Source organism: Pleurodeles waltl, chromosome 6, assembly GCF_031143425.1.
Source record: "Pleurodeles waltl isolate 20211129_DDA chromosome 6, aPleWal1.hap1.20221129, whole genome shotgun sequence".
Lineage (NCBI taxonomy): Eukaryota > Metazoa > Chordata > Amphibia > Caudata > Salamandridae > Pleurodeles > Pleurodeles waltl.
The window spans coordinates 251,552,097-251,564,759 of NC_090445.1; the positions used below are offsets into that span (position 1 = coordinate 251,552,097).

At 51.2% G+C, this 12,663-nt stretch overlaps 1 protein-coding gene and 1 long non-coding RNA gene across 4 annotated transcripts in view; one reads left to right on the forward strand and one right to left on the reverse strand.

The window, feature by feature from the left end:
• KANSL1 (KAT8 regulatory NSL complex subunit 1) overlaps positions 1-12,663 on the reverse strand; it is an 817,615-nt gene that overhangs the window by 707,221 nt on the left and 97,731 nt on the right. The gene's annotated exons all lie outside the window — the stretch shown is intronic.
• The window catches only part of LOC138299620 (uncharacterized), a 121,621-nt gene that overhangs the window by 72,981 nt on the left and 35,977 nt on the right, over positions 1-12,663 (forward strand). For all 3 annotated transcript variants that reach the window (XR_011204792.1, XR_011204793.1, XR_011204794.1), the window contains one exon: positions 1,202-1,362. This is a non-coding gene — a long non-coding RNA (uncharacterized lncRNA). The remainder of the gene's footprint in view (positions 1-1,201; positions 1,363-12,663) is intronic.

Here is a 12,663-nt window from a genome sequence, read left to right on the forward strand (position 1 = left end):
TCTGGATGCAGCAGTAGCTTCTTGTGAGGATGTATAGAAAGCTCAAGAGGAAGATTACACCATGACTGCCTTGCCGTGTTGCCCATGTTTGGCGATAAGAATAAATGAATGGATGTTGGTCTAATTTTCTTGATAACAAAAGTAATCAGAGGAAGTGGGGGAAAATGTATGCCAGTATCACTGACCAACTGATTCATGGGGCATTTCTCCAAGGACTAGCGCTGGGGCTACACCTGGACTTACACATTTGGCATTTTGCATTTACGTAAATGGCTATGCTCCAACACTGAAAGTACTGATCTAGCATCTATGGATTATCATCCACTTGTGCTTTTGCTGATGACTCCTGCTGAAATTTGCAAAATCACTCCGCTAACAAATGTATCTGATGTCAGAGAACTGTAAGACCAGGCTAACCTGAGAGAGTCAAGTACAACAATGGGATACTTTGTTCCCAGTAGACAGAAGTTTGAGAACTTATTGATCCCCCTATCCTTTGCAACAAATACCCCACTTTGATATAGTAAGCTAATAATGAACTGTTGCTCTTCCTGTCAGAAGGTAGAGGTCCTAAGCCAAGCATATTGGCATGAAAGGATGCTTTTGTAAATCTGTCTTAAGGTTGTATCTGCAGCATCCAAGGCATGAAACACACTGCTCATCCTCTTCTAGGTAAGGCCATATGTACTAGGACTCAAGGGTGTACTTTTGTTTCAGTGCCATATACATATCAGAAACCTCTTGAATTCTAGCACCAAGAGCTTTTTTCGAGGCCAAATAACTTTGACATAGTGGAGGGTGCTGTAATGATATCTGTATTTAACCACTGCTCCATCTTGACCACTGACTCCATCTTGTGCTTAACTTAGCTTTAGCCACAAACAAGTTTGAGGTGCAGAAGGTGCAGGTATTTTTCCACGCACAAGTTATGCAATGTGTTTTTCGCTCTACATGTTCTCTTCTCACCAATGGCTGGGACATAATTCGGGGGGGGGGGGGGGGGGGGGGCGAAAGGAAGAAAAGGATGTAACAGGAGAGTGTTTATGGAACGGCAAGGAACAGCTTGGTTTTGAGAACGCACCTTGGGATGTGGCCAGTCTCAAAGTTTTTTTCTCAAAACTGACCTGAGGTAGCCAGCGTTTGAGCAGCAACTCATCAAATGTTGGGGATTTCTGGAATTCTCCTCTTCGGCTTGTTTAAGGTATATAAGAGACGGAAGCTGGACGGCTGTGGAAAAAGATTGAACTCGGGCAGGAGAGGACGCTCTGCCTGCCATCACTCCCTCGAGGGTACATGTCTGTCTTTCTCCATGGTTGACTGGGTTCACGACCTGGCAAAGACATGAAGCAAGCAAGCCCCATGGTAATGTATTCTTTTTGATTATTATTTCTAGTTTTGCATTGTGTATGAATATATAGTCACTGTATATGCAGATATATAATCCATTGTTTGTTCTATGCGTATTATTATTATATTGCTGTGATTTTTGGAGGTGTATTTGTGTTGCTGCATTTGACCTACATAACTCCTCTTTTCGAACCTTAAACAGTACTTTAATACATTTATTATTCAGACTAAGAACTTTGCATTGTTGGAAGTCCTTTTATTCGTGTTTCCTCTCAGTTTAAAGTAAAGCAGTACACTTTTATTTCACTGCCGTGATTTTCTTCAAATGTGCAACTGTGTTGAACACCATTGACCTTTCTATTTAAACCTTGCAGAGTGCCTTGATAAATGTGTTTCTCGTACTCAGAGGGCTGCATGCCAGAAATTCCTTTCAGTATTTCGACTTATTCTGTAGTAACACAAAATACATTAGCGTAGTCCGGCAGTGAAACAGGAAGTATGAAGTGTAACATTTTAAAGTGAAAAATGTTTGGCAAAAAGTCAAGGGCAGCACCACAAACCATTTCTTAAAACACATGTGAAATTCCAGGATGATTGAAAGAGCCACATAATGTTTTAGCGAACAAGTTCTCTTGTTTATCAGGACTCTCTGAATTTTGGGACAAATGTTTGGGGGAGGCAGAACTCCAAAATGTGGTCACATGTTTTAAAAAAAAAAAAAGTACCTTTTGAACGGAAAGATGACGTTTCTGTTCTTGCAGACGGGGTTGGATAATTCTGTCTGCATACAGGAAAATGCATGAGAAGTGCAAGAAGTTAGAAGAAGAAAAAGGAGCACTTAGAAAAACAACTTGTTGATACAAAAAATACCATAACTATACTGTCTTGTCAGAATAAGTTATTACAAGACAAAGCGGACAACTACCAAACCGTAGTTCAGAGGGCTGTGGTTAAGGTCACCCAGAACAAATTCCGTGAAGGAAGACGAAAAATAAATCAGAAAATAATTCATTTAGCCATTGCTAAAGCCGGTTCGGACTGGAGCCCAGATTTATGGGACACAAACATCTGAGACAGTAGTGATTTTTCAACCTCTAGTGATGAAGAGGTTAAAAAATGTGGGGGCCAGTGTGAGCCAAATGAACAGACTAAGAACATGGTTCGCGCACAGCCAATATTTATACAAAAACTGCAGAGCAGTCCCCAGAATCCAGCAGGAATTGCTACATGCATTAGAAGATTATACTCAGCAAGAAATAAATGACATATTAGATAGATTCAAACAGCGAACGGGGGAGTCATTACTTACCTGGGTTGTGAGACTCAACACAGAACTTTAGGAGTGATGTTCGATACAGGAGACCCTCGTAAATTTTCTACTCTCAGTTCTAACCGAGTAATACAGGAAAGGTTTAGGGGTTTCCAAGGGCAACACCAGACTAATTTATTGCAACTAGCAGTTGATGGTTGTAATCTGAAGTATCCTACAGATTCAGAGTGGCTAACCAATGGCAAACCCTGGTATATCTTGTGAGACGCAATGCAGAGAATTATAGGAGGCAATGAAACCTGCCATTTTCCTGGGTTCTGCACACCAACCGCTTACCATAAAAGTAAGAAACAAAATCATTTGCCTTGCTCCCCCTGCCTATAAGCAAGTAATACTGACTCTCTCAATTAATCAAATAGGGCAGGCTTTGAAAGATGTGCTAGAGGCGGTCAGAGAGTTAGGTGAGGTTAATTAGGTGTCTGGGAAAAACCCGAGAGATCTTCAAGGTCTGAGGGTCGCACAGATAACAACAGAGTATCTAGGAGAGATATGTTCATGACATTACTGAAGGGTGGTGTCAGCAAAGAGCAGATTGATGGGATAGATACTAAGAGCTTATGGGAGATGTACAGCAAAAGAGGTTTGGATCGTAAGGAAGGTAACAGAAAGGTAAACAAGCAAGGTAATAAACGTGCCACTCCGAACCAGCCACAGGTGCAGGAGGATGGAAAGGAGAAGGAAAAAACTGTCTCTTCACTAGGGAAAGAGGAGGAAGGGCTTGACAGCGAGTGGTTAACTTTGGAGAACAGGGACGGAGGAGAGTCTACTCGCAGATATGAAAGCATATATCCAGTTCTGACTTGGGGAAAAAGCTGACCGGTTTAAATCAGACTACGAAACTGGACAAGCTCCAGTACAAAGTAGGACTCGTAAAGATAACAGACCCCATGTTGATTTAGAAATACACAGGAAACATAGAAATGTGCAAAAAGTTTGAGCATCAGTCGATACTGTGGCAGAGGCCTCTTTAATTGATGAAAATCCTAAAACGTTTTCAGGTCAGCACTACACCACTACAGGGCTAGAAGGAAAGCAGACCCTGCCGTGCAAACTACTGTGCAAATTAAACTAGGAAGAACACCAAATACAGAATATACAGTTTTAATTGTGCCCCTTCTGGAGTACTTACTGGGAATTGACATTTTAAAAGGAATGACTTTGTATTTGGATGATGGTTGTTATAAGTTTGGGTCAAAAAGATACATTTCAGTGGCAGCCATGAGAGAAGGCCATCTGAAGATACCCCCAGTGAAAGTGCCCCCAGCCACTAAGGTAATTAGTTTGAAGCAGTAAAGCATTCAGAGAGGGCATGATGAAATAAATGAAACTATAAAAGATATGATTGAAGCTGGTGTAATAGCTTGACCTACCACTGAATGGAACAATCCCCTCTGGCCCGTTCATCGACGTGACGGGCGCTATAGAATGACGATTGATTACTGCGAGCTGAATAAACATACACCTCCTTTGACAGCAGCAGTCCCAGACACCATCACTTTGATTGAACAAATATAGAAAGATAAAGAGACATGGGCAGTCATTACAACATTGGCGGTAAAAGGCGCTTACCGCCGTGCAGAAGACCGCCAACACACCGCTGCGGCAGCGGAATTCCGCCACAGGTATTATGACCCACATCTTGGAATCCGCCAAAAGTCAGACACCCACACAAGTCCGCCACACCAAAGGTCAGTGATAAACTGGCGAAAACAAAACCGACACCGTCACGCCAACAGAAATACGCCCACACTATCACGACACACGAATCCACGCGGCGGTCTTTCAACCGCAGTATTCCATTGGCGGTACACAGCGCCGCGCTCAAAATACACACACCTGATACACATACACACACCACTCCCACACACCCATTACAATATAAAACACACACCCACATCACCCACAAACCCCTAATACCAAAAATTCCGAAAGAAGGTCAGAGCAAGAACAACCGCATCCACAGGCACACAACACCATCACCCACACAACTTGCACGCACCTCACACAACGCACCACTACATATCACCACACACTCCACCCCACACATCACCTACACCACCCCATGGCACGGCAAAGACACCACAGGTTCTCAGAGGAGGAGCTCAGGGTCATGGTGGAAGAAATCGTCTGGGTAGAGCCACAGCTATTCGGATCACAGGTGCAGCACACCTCCATAGCTAGGAAGATGGAGCTATGGCGAAGAATAGTGGACAGGGTCAACGCAGTGGGACAACACCCAAGAAATCGGGAGGACATCAGGAAGAGGTGGAACGACCTACGGGGGAAGGTGCGTTCCATGGTCTCAAGACACCACCTGGCGGTTCAGCGGACTGCCGACGGACCCCCACCTCCTCCCCCACAACTAAAAACATGGGAGGAGCAGGTCTTGGCGATTCTGCATCCTGAGGACCTCGCAGGAGTAGGTGGAGGAATGGACTCTGGTAAGACAAAGCTTTACTATTACATCCCCCACCCTACCTGCATGCTATCACATACCCCCACCCTCACCACCAGCACCCCAACTCCTCACATATGTCCCAACATCACAAACCACACATCCCAACACCAAGCCCTGCATGCAACAACAACAAAGCATGGACACCCATCACCAAAGCATGCCCACTGCACATACCCATATACCCCCTAAACCATCACCACACAAGCTCCCACACAGGAATGCTAGCACTGGGGTACACGGTCACCCACCCACTGCACACCATTACACACACAGATTTAATAAACATCCTTTTATACCCCTGCAGGACCCCTACCCAACGTCACCGGACAGGAGGGTCCACACAACCAACAGAAGAGGCCCACCTGTGATGACAGCACCTCTGTCCAACTGGATCTAGATGACCAGCCCGGACCATTGGGGACCTCGGGACAGTCAGTTACCCTCACACAGGCACAGGCCACCACAGACCTTCCCCCCTCTGGAAACACCAGCACAGCACCCACCCAGCGGGCCCATACCTCCGTCCCCAGGACACGTCAATCAGCTGTGTGTCCACCACTACAGGGAACCCAGGATAACCCACCACCCCAACAACAACAGGGACCTGGAGTCAGTGGTAGTGGGCACACGGTCCAGGGGACGGAGGCCCAGGAACACAGGGGAACTGGGAGGGCTGCTGTGCGAAAGGGGGTGGACAGGCCAAGGGAACCCACTCTCCACGAGGCCCTTTCCTCCATCGTAGCAGCCTACCACCAATCCCAGGAGACGATGGCAACGGTACTGGCCAAGTTTCAGGAGAACCAGCGCATGCAGGAGGAACAGTATATGGGCTTTAGGGAGGAACTCAGAACCATCAGCTCCACCCTGGGCACCATCTTAGGGGTGCTGAAGGAAGTACTCAACACCAGGAGGGACACTGTGGCACTACAACGGGCCCCTGACACTAGCATGAACGATGAACTGCCCACCACCTCCGCCGGCGCTAGTGGACAGGACGCCCTGCCACAGGACCACCACACCAGCACCCCACCCCCTGCAGAGGGAGAACCACCCCGCAAACGGTCCCTGAGATCCAGGACAAAGACAGAGCACAATGCCAAGACCCCCAAGACCACCCTGATTGTCATCCTACTGTCCCACTTTGTCACCCTGTCCATAATGAAACTGCCCCAGCTTCACTTCCATATGGGCAATGCACCTCTGAGACTAATAGACTGGACTCTGCCATGGACACTCATCCACCATCACCCCTCACCATTTCACTACCCCCTCCAATATTGAGCATTTAAATAAACACACCTAAAGCACAAAATGATCTGGAGTCTGTCTGTGATTTTGAAATAGTGTATTAGCAATTACAATGACAAAATGTTTTTAAAATAGTAGTGTCAACATACCTATGTCACACAGCTCTAGTCCATGAGGAATCTAAGCAGATGTCACACAGTGGGACCCACATCTGTGAAATCGTAAGGGAAAGTGACAACTCAGTGACCATACACTGGGTGAAAACGACAGACAGGAGAGAGGTAGTAGTGTCAAAGTACATGTAGTAGGCAGGTTTGTATTCCTATCTGTGTCTCACTGGAAATATTGCAGGATCACTGAGTCCCTGTTGTGCATGACTTCTTCCTCTGCTTCCTCCTCATCACTGTCCACAGCTGCAACAACACCGCCATCTGGACCATCCTCCTGCAGAAAAGGCACCTGGCGTCGCAAAGCCAAGTTGTGAAGCATACAGCAGGCCACGATGATCTGGCACACCTTCTTTGGTGAGTAGAATAGGGATCCACCTGTCTTATGGAGGCACCTGAACCTGGCCTTCAGGAGGCCGAAGGTCCGCTCGATCACCCTCCTAGTTCGCCCATGGGCCTTATTGTAGCATTCCTCTGCCCTGGTCCTGGGATTCCTCACTGGGGTCAGTAGCCATGACAGGTTGGGGTAACCAGAGTCACCTGCAAATGGCGAGGGGCAACTGTTAGACACACACTAACCTGGAGGGATAACCCCAGACCCAGACAACCATTCCCACTGACTTGCTTCCAGGTGCTCACCTAATAGCCGCACACGGTGCCTCTGGAGTTGACCCATCACATAAGGGATGCTGCTATTCCGCAGGATGTAGGCATCATGCACTGAGCCAGGGAACATGGCATTCACATGGGAGATGTACTGGTCTGCCAAACATACCATCTGTACATTCATAGAATGATAACTCTTCCGGTTTCTGTACACCTGTTCACTCCTGTGGGGGGGACCAAAGCCACATGGGTCCCATCAATGGCACCTATGAGGTTGGGGATATGTCCCTGGGCATAGAAATCACCTTTCACTGTAGGCAAACCCTCACCTGAGGGAAAACGATGTTGCTCCGCATGTGTTTCAGAAGGGCAGACAACACTCTGGACAATACGTTGGAAAACATAGGCTGGGACATCCCTGATGCCATGGCCACAGTTGTTTGAAATGACCCACTTGCAAGGAAATGGAGAACTGACAGCACCTACACTTGAGGGGGGATTCCTGTGGGATGGCGGATTGCTGACATCAGGTCTGGCTCCAACTGGGTACACAGTTCCTGGATTGTGGCACGGTCAAGCCTGAAGGTGATTATCAAATGTCGCTCCTCCATTGTCGACAGGTCCACCAACGGTCGGTACACCGGAGGATGCCGCCATCTCCTCACATGTCCCAGCGGACGGTGCCTATGAAGGACAACAGCGAGCACAGAGTCAAACAACTCAGAGGTACGTACCCACAGTTTACCCAGAACACCAATCATACACAAAAGGTGGCCTGTATGTGTGTTGAGTCTAGGCCTAGGTATGTATGACGCAGTTGAAAATGAAGCCATGTGGGCCCCTGAAATGGCGGCTGCCTGACCTCTAAAGTGGGACAATGGGATGTGAGGTAACTGCGCGGGCGTTGTACACCGTTGCGGTAGGCGGTCGAAGACCGCGGCACAATGCTGCATTGGTTAACATTGGACCCTATGGGTCCCAGGAGCCAATGACGATGTACGCCGGCGGTGACGGTACGCACCGCCGCGGACGTGACCGCCATTTTCTATCTGTTCAATCACTTGATACCTGATCTTCGACAGACGAGGACCTACACTGCAAGTGCTGCTGTGACCTCGGTCTGGAAGAGACAGTGGCTTGTGCATCTGGGGAAAGGGCCCCTGCCTTCACATCGGAGGAGTTGGAGAAACTCGTGGATGGGGTCCTCCCCCAGTACACGCTACTCTACGGTCCTCCAGACAAACAGGTAAGTACACAGGGAGCGGGCTATGCCTGTGTGGAGAGGGCTGGATGTAAGAAGGAAGGGGGCAGAGTGCTGCGTGCATGAAAGACGGTGAATGCATGTGCCACATGACAAGGGTAGGGATGGGGGCCAATCACTTTGACGGTGCAGTTGGTAATGACTTCTCTTCTTCCCCTGTACATTACATGTAGGTCAGTGCCCACCAGAAGAAAGATATTTGGCGTGCCATCGCCAAGGATGTCCGGACCCTGGGGGTCTACCACAGACAGAGCACCCACTGCCGGAAAAGATGGGAGGACATTCGCCGCTGGAGCAAGAAGACGGCGGAGGCTCAGCTGGGGATGGTCTCCCAACGTGGGAGGGGTGCCCGTCGCACCATGACCCCCTGATGTTCAGGATCCTGGCGGTGGCCTACCCGGAGTTGGATGGGCGCTTGTGGGCATCACAGCAGACACAAGGGGGTGAGTACCTCATTCTGCTGACTTTGCGCGCAGTGGAGTTGTCTGGGTGGGGGAGGAGGGCTGTGGGTTTCCCTAGGCCAAGGCGAGTTCCGTAGGCAAGGCCCCTCCGGAAGGCAGGCCATGTGGCACCCCAGCCCACCTCTGTAGAGTGCCAAGTACAGCTATTCATGCCCCTGTGTCATCTATGTGTGCAGATGTCGTCCATAGCCTTGTAGGCCATTTCCCAGGAATTGAACAGTGGAGCCCAAGAGCACGGCGTAGTGCAGGGGGCTTCTGTGCCCGTCGTGTCCGCCAACTGTAGCGGTAATCCATGCACTCAACATGTCTTTCTTCTGTCGTTCCCCCCCCTTTTTGTGGTCTCCCTGTTCTTGTGTGCATTAGCATCATCAGGCGGAGGAGCAGTGGCACCGGAGCAGGAGGGAGCTGCCTCCCACATGGCCCTGGAGGGCGAGACTACGGACTCAGAATTCACCAGTGGGACGGAGGGCGAGGGGAGCTCCACGGCGGGGACAGGAGCTGACACCAGCAACACAGACTCGTCCTCTGATGGGAGCTCCCTTGTGGTGGCGGCAACATCTGTGCCCCCCGCATCTACAGGTAGAGCCGCCACCCCCGCACCAGCACCGCCCTCCCAGCAGCCCCTCAGCCTTCGCCCCGTGCCCGCTCACCCAGGAGGGTGGGCATCACCTTCGCCCCAGGCACCTCAGGCCCTGCCGCAGTCACCCCTGCTGCCCTCAGTGAGGAGGCCATTGACTTCCTCAGGTCCCTCACTGTTGGGCAGTCTACCATTTTGAATGCCATCCAGGGTGTAGAAAGGCAGTTGCAATAAACTAATGCATTCCTGGAGGGCATTCATTCTGGTCAGGCGGCCCTTCACTGAGTTTTTCAAACTCTGGCCTAAGCACTGATGGCAGCCATTGTCCCCGTCTCTAGCCTCCCCCCTCCAACTTCCTCCACCCAGACCCAATCCCCTCTACCTTTGCCTATCCCAAGCACACCATCAGACCAGCCTGCACACACCTCAACACACAAGGGAAGCTCAGGCAAACATAAGCACCACACATCCCACAGGCACTCATGCAAGCAACACACACATGCAGACACACCAACATCCACTGCCTCCACTGTGTCCCCCTCCTCGTCGTCTCCCTCCCAGTCTCGTCTACACTCAACCCTGCATGCACTACCTCTGCAGCCACTACGTCCCTCACCAGCACACCCACCAGCACACACTGCTCGCGTTCAGTCACCACCCCCACTACCATTTACACATCCACTGTGTCCTCTCTCCCAGTGTGTCTGTGACACCCCCCCCAAGATACACAAACGCAGGCACACACCCACCCAACAGCCATCCACCTCACGACAGCCTCCAGCGCATGCACCTTCACCCAAAGTCACCAAACGTACACCTCCTCCTACTACTACCACCTCTTCCTCCACTCCCAAACCCCCTCCAGCTACCCATCCCAGTGTGTCCCAAAAACTTTTCCTGTCCACCCTTGACCTTTTTCCCACACCTCCCCCACCCCGTCCATCTCATAGGTCCGAAGTAGCACCTCAGCCAAAACATCTCCGGGACCAGTGGTGCCTGTAGTCACCGGTATGTGGAGTGCACCGGCCACCAGGACAGCCAGTGAGGGACGGAGCCACAGCACAGACAGTCCCCAACCTGTGAAGCATCAGAAGTTGGCCAGTGCCCGGCGGGAGAGGGGGAAGACTCCAGCCACCAAAGCCGCTCCCAGGGGTCCCGTTGGGAGTGTGGAGTCAGCTGTGACACCTTCCAAGGTGGGGAAGGGCCACAAGAAACCCGGCAAGTCTGGGAAGAGCTGCACAGCGGAGAAGACCGCCATCATCCCCGCTGCCCAGGAGGCCACCGCCAGCCCCAGCCCAGCTGCCCAGGAGGCCACCGCCAGCCCCAGCGCAGCTGCCCAGGAGGCCACCGCCAGCCCCAGCGCAGCTGCCCAGGAGGCCACCGCCAGCCCCAGCGCAGCTGCCCAGGAGGCCACCGCCAGCCCCAGCGCAGCTGCCCAGGAGGCCACCGCCAGCCCCAGCGCAGCTGCCCAGGAGGCCACTGCCAGCACCAGCCCCGCTGGGCCATGAAGGACCGCCAGCAAAAGCCCCGCTGGGCCATGAAGGACCGCCAGCAAAAGCCCCGCTGGGCTATGAAGGACTGCCAGCAAAAGCCCCGCTGGGCCATGAAGGACCGCCAGCGCAAGTCCCGCTGAACAGGGCACCGCCAACTCAAGCCCCGCTGAACAGGCCACCGCCAACTCAAGCCCCGCTGAACAGGCCACCGCCAACTCAAGCCCCGCTAAACACGGCACCGCCAACTCAAGCACCGCTAGCCTATGAGCAGCAGGGGCACTGACGCAACTGGGTCAGTCACGGGGTGAGTGATGCACTCTGGGCACCATGCCCCCTCCAGAACCAGTGAAGACATCCATCCACTACCTCTGTCCTAAACAGGATGAAGCACTCTGGGCACCATGCCCCCTCCAGAACCGGTGGAGACTGTTATCCACTTGAGAGACTTTGGCTTTGCACTCCCCAGGATTGAACAGTGGGCAAACCACCCACTGTAGAGATTTGAGAGACTGTGGCTTTGCACTCCCCAGGATTGAACAGTGGGCAAACCATCCACTGTAGAGATTTGAGAGACTGTGGCTTTGCACTCCCCAGGATTGAACAGTGGGCAACCCACCCACTTGTGAGACTTGAGAGACTGTGGCTTTGCACTCCCCAGGATGGAACAGTGGGCATGTGGCCCCCTCGTGGATTTGGCATTGTGCACTCAAGTGGCTGAGGTGCCCCCCCTTTCCCTCCCCCTGAGGTGCCTGTTTTCTTGCTGTCTGATGCCCCTGCAGTGTTCTCTCCGTCATCGTCGGGGATCTTGTGTGGGCCTCGCCCATACCGTGTGGTCTCAGTGTTCCACGGACTTTCTTTGTGCAGTACCTGGACTACTATGCCTGGTATATATTTTGACCAGGTTTATATATATATATATATATTTCTGCCTACTTGTTTGTAATATATTCCGATGGTTACACTCATTTTCTTTGGTCTTTGCATTCTTCCGGGGGTACTGGGGGGTGTAACTGTGATGTATTGATATGCATTAGTGTGTGTGTGTTGTAGTGGGTGAGGGTGGGGGTGTTGCGTGTGTCTGTTTTTTGCCTCCCCCCTCTCCTGTGTCGTAGGTGCAGTACTCACCGTGGTCTTCGCCACCGCCATTCGTGCTCCTGGTAGAGGAGCAGGAAGACTATCGCAGGTAGGATTTGGAGTTCCTGTTCCATGGTGTCCTCGTTCCTCGTGGAGTGTGTAGAGGTGAGCGTTTTCCCTTCGAAATTCCTGTTTCCGCCGTGTTTTTATCCGCGGTGAATCCGCCCCGGAAAAGGTGGCAGATTGGCCTGTCATAATAGTGTGGGCGGTACATTGTCTCCCGCCGCCTGTCTGTTGGTGGTGACCGCCGCGCTGTTTGTTTGTACCGCCGTGGCGGACGGAGTGTTAAAGTGGCTGTCATTGTTGGCGGTTTCAGCCACGGTCGTAATTGCTATTTTTTTACCGCCGGCCTGTTGGCGGTCTTACCGCCGATTTAACACCGTCCGCCAGGGTTGTAATGACCACCATGGTATGCAAGGAAAATGTCACTTACCCAGTGTACATCTGTTCGTGGCATTAGTCGCTGCAGATTCACATGCTGTGCATAGTCCGCCGTCTGGTGTTGGGTCGGAGTGTTACAAGTTGTTTTCCTTCGAAGAAGTCTTTTCGAGTCACGAGACCGAGGGACTCCTCCTCCTTTG